This window comes from Juglans microcarpa x Juglans regia, chromosome 6D (genome assembly GCF_004785595.1).
Source record: "Juglans microcarpa x Juglans regia isolate MS1-56 chromosome 6D, Jm3101_v1.0, whole genome shotgun sequence".
NCBI classification, from domain to species: Eukaryota; Viridiplantae; Streptophyta; class Magnoliopsida; order Fagales; family Juglandaceae; genus Juglans; species Juglans microcarpa x Juglans regia.
This window is the reverse complement of record NC_054604.1, coordinates 34,426,076-34,435,712: the sequence shown is the minus strand read 5'-3', so window position 1 is coordinate 34,435,712 and position 9,637 is coordinate 34,426,076.

The following is a 9,637-nucleotide window of genomic DNA, read 5'->3' as shown; positions in this document are numbered from 1 at the left end:
TCAAAAAATACTTTGAATGTTGTTAAAACTGATTTTGTCAAGGAAGAAGGAAAGGTGATTGTTCAAGCAACCCATCCTCCTTTAGAGACAGTACTTGTTCCTTTTAAAGGATCTGAAGTAACTGTTTCTCTTTTCAAAATTCCTGAAATTGTTTCCAGAGATTCAGAGAAGGACAAGATTTTAAAAGATACAAAAAAGTTTATTCAACAGAATAATTTTGTGAATCTTGCTTTTCGTACAATCGGATAACAGTTAGATCGGATTGAAAAAAATGTTGAGAAACCTATTTTTACTTCAAATCCTGTTTTCAAAAATGAAAATCCTTTGATTTTCCTTAAAGATCAGACAGAGAAAAGTTTGAAAAAATCTGAAAAACCTTTGATTATTTTACCAGAAAGTCGAGTCAAAATTGATTTAAAAAATTCACAGGCTAAGACACTGGATAAAATAGATCAAATGCTTGCTGATTTTAAGAAAGAACAACCTTCTACTAGTACTCTAACGATCAACGAAAAAGAAGTTGTTCTCAAGGAAACCACAGAAGAATTATCTGAAGATAATTTATCTGTTGAAAGGGATATTAATTTACTTGAAAAGAATTTTCAAGATCTTGATTTTTAAACCTGAAATTGCCAGATTATCTTCGAAAGGATCCAAACCAATGAGTCTTACGAAAAACTGGTATTCCAGGCATACTCCTCCTGATTTACAGTTTGAAGTAAAAATTTTTCAAAACCAATCTTCTTACTCTGCTGACAAAGTTTACGAATAGCATATTGATGTATTATCTGAACAAAAAATCCTCAATACCATGAGTAAAATGTCTTTAGTTGCAAATGCATATATTAACAACAATATTAGGCAACCTGATATTGTTATGATTTTAACCCAAGGTTTTTCTGGCGTGCTTCGCCATTGGTGAGACAAACATCTCACCAGTGATGCTAAAGAAACCATTCAGAATGCTGTAAATTGTAATGACGAAGGGTAACCTATTTTTTATGAGACTATTGGGATGGCATATCCTGATGGTGTCAATACTTTGATTTACACTATTTTAAAATATTTTATTGGAACACCATTTAATATAACTAATCGCGTCAGCGATAAGTTGAATAATTTTCGATGTCATCAGATGTTAGATTATAGATGGTATCAAGATGTTTTTATCTCTAGAGTAATGCTTCGGGATGATAGCCAGAAGCCTTACTGGAATGAGAAATTTATTGATGGCCTACCTCGTTTATTTGCTTACAAAGTGAAGGAAGAACTTATTGATATCTCGAGATTTCTTAATTACGAAAATTATACTTATGGTGATATTTCAACGTAATAAAGAAACTTGGTATTAGTATGTGTAATGATCAAAGAATGCTTCGTGAACATATGAGAAATAGCAAGAAAGTCAAATATGAAATGAAAACTTTTTGTGAACAATTTGGCCTTCCTTCTATTGCTCCATCTAAAAGAAAGTATAAACATTTTAAATCTCTTAAACCTCGTGGTGGTATAAAGAGAAAACCTCATGATGATTTTTATAAAAAGAAATCAAAGAAACTATTTTCTAAGAAAAAGAATTTTCAAAGTTCTTCTAAAGAAAAATGTTTTTGACTGTGGTAAGACTGGACATTTTGCTAATAAATGTCCCAAGAAGCCCAATAGATTAAAAAAGAAGATTTACCAATTGAATATTGATAGCAATGATCAAGAAGACATGTTTCGACTCCTAGAAACGGGATCCCCTTCATCATCTGATATCCAAGAGATCAATTCTAGTGATTCAGAATATCACTCAGAAACTTAATCTCAAGATTCATCTGGTATAAAGCTTGATTGCAATTGTAATGATTCTTGTTGCAAAACTTTGAATAAGACAGCTAATGTTTTAACCAAAGCTTGGTTAGAAACTCACACTGCTTTAGTAAGGAAAATCAAAGCACATGTCAAAATTCTACCATGCCTTGTTATCCTTACTTCTGATTCTTTTAACATCGTTGAAACAGATGCCTCTGATATTGGTTACGGTGGCATTCTGAAACAAATTGTTTCACCAGGCTCGTCCAACAAATCGTTTGCTTCCATTCTAGAGTCTAGAATCCTGCACAAGAAAATTATAGTACTATAAAAAAAAATATTATCTATAGTACTATGTATTTCTAAATTTCAAAGTGATTTACTCAATAAGAAATTCTTATTGAGAATTGATTGCCAAAGTGCTAAATATGTATTAGAAAATGATGTTAAAAACATTGCATCAAAACATATTTTTGCACAATGGCAAGCTATTTTAAGTATTTTTTATTTTTATATTGAATTTATCAAAAACACTAATAATTTCATCCATGATTTTCTTACTCGTGAATTCTTACAGACACCCAACAATGAGCAAGAAAAAAAGGAAAAGAAAAACAGACTACACCTCCACCCCCCAGTCCTGATAAAAAAATCTATCAAGAATGAACCTGCTTCAACTGCTTTATAAATTGCCAATACGTTTACCCCTCTTGGTAAAGTAATCCAGCCCCTACTTTTGCTTCAACTGTTTCTACTTCTTTTGACCCCTATGCCCAGGCATTCGCGTCAAAAACTGCTTCTACCCAGTATTTCCTCCCAAAAGGAAAAACTGAGTATATTAAAAAAGCATATTCTACCATTTGTTTTACATTGAGCCTAATAGATCCGCACAAACGGATCCATTCAAAATTGCTTCATCCTATTTTCCCCCAGGATTCCACTGAATACTTGAAGATCCCTTTAAGAACCTTCAGTTTTATTCCAGTATCCTGATCCAAACTAATTCAATTGTCATAAATTTATGACAAGACTGATAAACCCAAGCTAATTTATCACAGTGCCTACATTTTCCAAGTCCTTATTAAAGAAGACTGGGGTACAAACCCCTTTACTAGCAAAAGACTCACCAAAACTGACACTGCATATAATTATCATAATTATATCACTGCTTGGAATAGATTCATGTTTTTTCAGGTACCCGATATGAGTCATTCTTGGATTCTAAACTTTGACAAGAAATTCAAAGAAAAATTGCCCTTCTGAAATTTGGACCAATTTCGGAGAATTTCCCTGACTAGCTCCTCCGAGCCTTCAAATGATTTACCAATGTTATTTGCACAAAATTGGACCGACATATGCAGAAATTTCCTTATTGTCTCCATTTTTGCTAGAGGTATAAAGTAACATGGATAACGAAATGGAACTATGAGAGACATGCTGATATAATGGTTTGGTATTGTTTTACAAAATGGTGGGATGGGTTTCCCTATACCCAACAAATTATTGAATATGTGATTAGAGACTTCCCTCAAACAGCACCTGATTTGCAAGACAAGAATGAGTTTCCAGCAATCACATATGGTTCCCTTGTTTCAACTGAATACCCACAGATCCAGGCCCCTGCTTCACCAACTGTTTTCCACAGAGGAAAAGCCACCAGCTCATCCTCTACTAAAAAATCCTCCAAGTCTAAAAAGAAGAATGTTCTTGAAGGACTTACTAAAAAAGATTTAGTTCACCTATTAAAGAAGTCCCTGGAAAATGATTCTGAAGAAAACAACAATTCAGAAGCATCATCAGAGGCTTCCATCAACGCTGATCCTAACAACAATATTTTTGGACATGATTCTCTAGATACCCCAAGACTATCTGAAGATGATTGATCCACTATCAATGAAGACCGACCGTCCAAAAGACTGATCGAGCCCTTCTTTTAATAAATTTGTCACCTTATGCTGAAAGCAGATACTACAGAAGACATAATGATGACCTTGTTTCACGTGATTAAACAGTAACCCTTACTGTTCACTTACGGTTTACTTTTTCTGTTTTACTTTAACAATAGAGCTCATACTTTGCCTTCTATCCCTTTCATGCTCTCACTTATTTTATCCTGTAAGTGCAAATCTACACTACTTGCTTTACTTGTTTTAAAAGATTTGTTATTTTAATAAAGCTTATATTTTGTGCAAATTATTATTTTGCATCTACTTATTTTGTTCATGCATACATGCATATGGTCGGTTATACCGCCTGTATAAACTTGTGCATACTCTGATTCCTCTTCATTTCTCTGCTTATCTTCATGTTTCGCTGTACTTTGGTATTTGACAAATTTCCTAATGTCATTACTGAAAAAAACTAATTGCAGAGATTTTTAGGGTCTCTCAATTATATTTTCGATTTCTACCAATATATGAAAAAACAGTATCGACCTTTGTTCAAAATGTTTCAACAAAATCCTCCCCCTTGGTCAGAAACTCACATTGCTCTAGTAAGGAAAATCAAAATACATGTCAAAACTCTACTGTGCCTTGGTATCCATACTTCTGATTCTTTTAAAATCGTTGAAACAGATGCCTCTGACATTGGTTAAGGTGGTATTCTGAAACAAATTATTTCACCAGGTTCATCAGAACAAATCGTTCTCTTCTATTATGGAGTCTGGAATCCTGCACAAGAAAACTATAATACCATAAAAAAAGAAATATTATCTATAGTACTGATCAAGGGGACTTGCTATCTCTAATTATCTATTTTTTCTTAAGACCTGCAATTTCGATTTGGCAAAATTTTAAAATCTGGCTATTCATTTGAATTGGCCAGACTTTAGTCGGAATATTTTTTTTATTAAAATCTTTGATATATAGAAGAGTAACTACATATTTCTTCCAATAGAGCTTATACTTTGCCTTCTATCTCCTTCTTACTCTTACCTAGCTTATCCTGTAAGCGTAAATCTGTTCTATCTATTTTACTTGTTTTAAAAGTTTTATTATTTTAATAAAGTTTATATTTTGTACAAATTATTATTTTGCATCTACTTTTATATATATATATATATATATATATATATTCCTGTGCAGGAACATCCGCGCCTACCGTGATTCATAAATGTTTTCTCCCACTAAATGCCTAGATTACAATGGCAAACGGAAACTCGACTGCAATATTTAACTGTCAACTAGAGTTGAAGGTTGACCTAAGATTTGACAATGCCTAAATGCGCAGTAAAAGTGTCTTCGCTCAGCTGATAAGAATTTATTTTTAGTGAGGGTATTAAGATTAAGATATTTTTAAATGTATTGAATAAAATATTATTAAAATATTATTTTTAATAATATTATTATTTTAAAATTTAAAAAAATTGAATTATTTATTATTCTGATTTTGTTTAGAAATATAATTTATCTCAACTCATAATTATAATTTTTTTAAATCTCAACATAAAATATAATAAATAATTCAATTTTTTTAAATTTTAAAATACTAATAATAATAATAAATAATATTCTAATAAGATTTTATCAACTCAACTCAACTCAACTCACTTCAACATTCAAACGTACTCTAAATAAACAGGGCCTTAAGATAACTCTTTGTACCACTACAAGGTTCACACCATATTGTTCCATATGTTTTCCAACAGCAAGGAGGAATTTTTGAAAAATTTGTACAGATTTTAAATAGAGAATTTTTGTCATTTTTTTTATTAAAACAGTAAATCACACCTTAAAAAACGTAAAAAACTATATTTTATTTTTAATGATATTTATTTTTTTATAAAAAATTATATAAAATTTATCTATTTAAAACTTGTATCTTAATTAAAAGAGAAAAACAACTGTGATATATTGGAATAATCCCATGTTTATTATATAATAAATAACAAACTTTTTTCCGATTACATGAAAAATAATTTATACACAATATTTTTTATAATATTTTTACATAATTATGTTTTAACTTAGATGTGTTTCTATAAAATATCTTATAAAAATAATATTATTTAATAAAAATATTTTCATTTTATAATATTATTGTGAAATATATTAAAAATGTATTGAGTAAATTATTAATAATAATATTATATATAATTGTGAAATGTGTAAGTATTATACAGTTATTTTTAAAAAAATAAGATTTATTACTAAAAAATTATTATTTTTTTATATAAATTTTATATTTAATTATTTTTTTTAATAATTATATGACGCTCACTCATAACTGTAATTTTAAAAAATAAAAAATATATCAATATATTTAAAATTATTTTCTTAATAATTAAGTAAAAAAAAAAAAAATTCACAAGTGATCAAATTGAGGGTAACAGTAGAGCCGTAGAGTAGGCTTTCTTTTTTCATTTCTCAATCGAGTCTCTCAAATGAATGGCCTGTCGTCCAAATCAAAGGGAGTTGGGTGGTTGCTTTTTTCTATGCATTGTTGTTGGATAACGGTCCGTCTGTCCTGAACCCCTCTGGACTCATCGATAAGGCCAAACTGTATGCGATGATTAGATGCATTGGATGACTCAACTACAAGATAAGAATAAAAGATAAATGATTTTGTTTCAAGTCTAGAAAAATAAGGGTGGCTGAATAGACACAACTGGGTACCGTTACTTATATTATTATTATTATTATTTTATTTCAAAAAATATTTTTTTAACATTTTAAAATTTTTTTAAAATATTATAATATTATTAAAAAATATTTTTTAATAACTAAATAAAAAAATAGAAAAAATAAGAATAAATGATAAAAATAGCATTTTTCTAAAAATAAATTACACTAAAAAATTGCAATTATTAATTATTAATGATATAAATTCTCCTTTTGTCTATCAAATATATATTTGCAAAAATTCTGATACCATAAAAGACGTGCACAACTGTATCTATATTTGGAATTATTTGTATTGTCTAATTGATGCCAATGAATGGATGATGTGTTGTTACCCGACAAATAAAAAAGAAGGATGGTTTTTTCTCTTTTATCTGGAGAATACGAGAAATAGGAATGCACATTCTAGGTGCCAAATGAATCATTACTAGAAAATAGTCGTAACATTTAGATTTGAATATTAAAATGAGATAAAGATAATTTTAAATAAAAGTTAAAAATTAAATAAAATATTATTAAAATATTATTTTTTAATAATATTTAAAAAAATTAAATTATTTATTATATTTTATGTAATAATTTAAAAAAATTATAATGATAAAATGAGATGAAATAAAATCATTTCTATATTTAAACGAGACCAAGACTTCATTTTTCATATCTTTACAAATCAATATTACAATTTTGAAAAATGATTAGCGTAATGTCACTTGACAATTCTCTAATTAGCTTTTTAATGAGGCGATTGATAAATGCACTTAATTGTGAATATTTTAATTCCCATATGCCAATATTGCAAAACTCGAAAAATATGATATCAATCTGTAAAAACATGAAGACTCAAACACTTATTTGAATTTAACCCTTTGTTTAGCATTTAATGTTCACAGATAGACCGTTATGGATAATAATAAATATTATTGAAGCCAGTTTATTGTTACTTTTACATAGCCGGTATAAAAAACTTACAAATCAAATTATTTAATATTTGACTTAAAATATTTAAAATTATAAATTTTTCTTATAAAGTAAATTAATGTGCCATTTGAATAGTGAATTGAGACAAAATGAATTAAAATAAAAGTCGAAAGTTGAATAAAATTTTATTTTTTAATATTATTATTATTTTAAAATTTAGAAAAATTAAATTATTTAAAATATTTTGTATAAAAATTTAAAAAAATTATAATAATAAGATGAGATGATATGAGATTGAGGTCTTGTTGTCAGGGCTATTGAAAAGCGTGCTACTCAACTTCTCATTGATAATGATTAAGGTCAAGTCAAAGTGTTCTTATCGTGAAAGTTTGGTACTTCTTTTTATATAAATATCACCATATAAATAATTAAAAAATAATTTTATATTTTATACAACATATTATATAATAATATATTAAATAAAAAATATTTTTATAAAATATTTTATAAAAATAATATAATTTTATAAACATATCTATTATTTAATATATTATTATATAATATATTATATAAAATATTGTAAATATATCATACTTTAAATAATTAAGGTTGTAAATATTTCCACAAATCAAACTGGTGTTTGGAATTAACTAGTCATCACCAGAATTTACTTCGACTAACAACTTCAAGAAATTGGCTACTGCTGTTGATCAACACCAAAATTACAACTTCAGTATTTTTTTAATAATTTCGATTCGAAATATTTTATGAGTTTTAATAAGATAAAACATGTAAAATAATTTAAAATTTAAATACATAAGCGAGATGAAACTATCTCAATTCTGATCGTACAGACAGTTATTTTTATATCTAAATGGTCATTTTAAAATTATTGAGATAATTTTAAATTATATTTTATCAAATACTGTCAACGAATTTATACTTTATCAGAAAGTTAGGATTTATTTGTTTTTTTTAGAGATGAGATGAGATGAATTAAGATTAAAGTTAAAAAGTTGAATAAAATATTATTATAAAATATTTTTTAATATTATTTTTTTTAAATTTAAAAAAATTAAATTATTTATTTAATTTTATATAAAAATTTAAAAAAATTATAACAATAAAATAAAATAAAATAAAATATTTTTAAAAACAAACGAGTCATTAGAGAAAACGAGTTCAGCTTTTTCAAGCCCGTAAAAAACCATCTCGTCGTTTTTTACTTTTTCTGTTCTTCTATCCAACACTTTCCCCTCGCCTCGTTTCCAAATCTCATGGCATCTACGTCCCTCGCAATATTTTTTTATAATATTTTAGTTAATTAAATTTTAAATAAAAAAAATTTTTGTAAGACATTTCTTAAAAATAATTTAAATTTATAAAAATATTATCATCTTATAATATTATTACAAAATATATTATAAAAATTAAAAATAAAATTTTAGATAGGTAATTTATTAATTACTATTATTTTTTATATATTTATAAATAAAATAAAATCATTATAAATATTATGTAATGATTAGTAAAGTTCACATCTATCAAATTTCTAAAAAATTAATAATATCTCATCTTATTTTTAAATTTAAATATATATAATTTTTAAAAATTATTTCATATCATTTCAATTCAATCATTTTATTATTATTTATAAACCATCCCGATTTTATTTTAACTCGCTATATAATCGTGACTCTGTCTCGTGATGAGATAAAGTGCCCCTTGCTATATTCGGTAGAGGGTCCACAAGGTACCCTTTTTCTGATCCCTTTTCAGTTTTTGATCCAAAAGTTTCCATTACTTTTTAAGCATGTTTCACCTTACATTATGATCTCTCTCTAGCCTGTTTGGATATGCACTTATTTTATTTTATCTCATTTTAATAATTTAATGTTATTTAAAAATATAAATATTTTTAATTTATTTTTTATATATTTTTTATCTAATCATTATAATTTTTTTAATTTTTAATATAAAATATAAAATAATTCAATATTTTTAAATATCAAAACGTAAATTATTTTAAAAATTTATATTTTAACAATATTTTAATTTTATAATATTTTTATTTAACTTTTTTCTCACTCATTTTCTTAAACCCAATAAAAACTTTAACTTAAACTATTTTACTCAATTTACATATTTCTCATCTCATTTCATTCCATTGACTATCCAAACGAGGCCTTAGTTATTACCTTTCAACTTCTTTGAGCAATAATCATGTTTCGCTTGGATACAGAAACAGAGTATCTCATCTCATAATTACAATTTTTTTAAATTTTGATATAAAATATAATAAA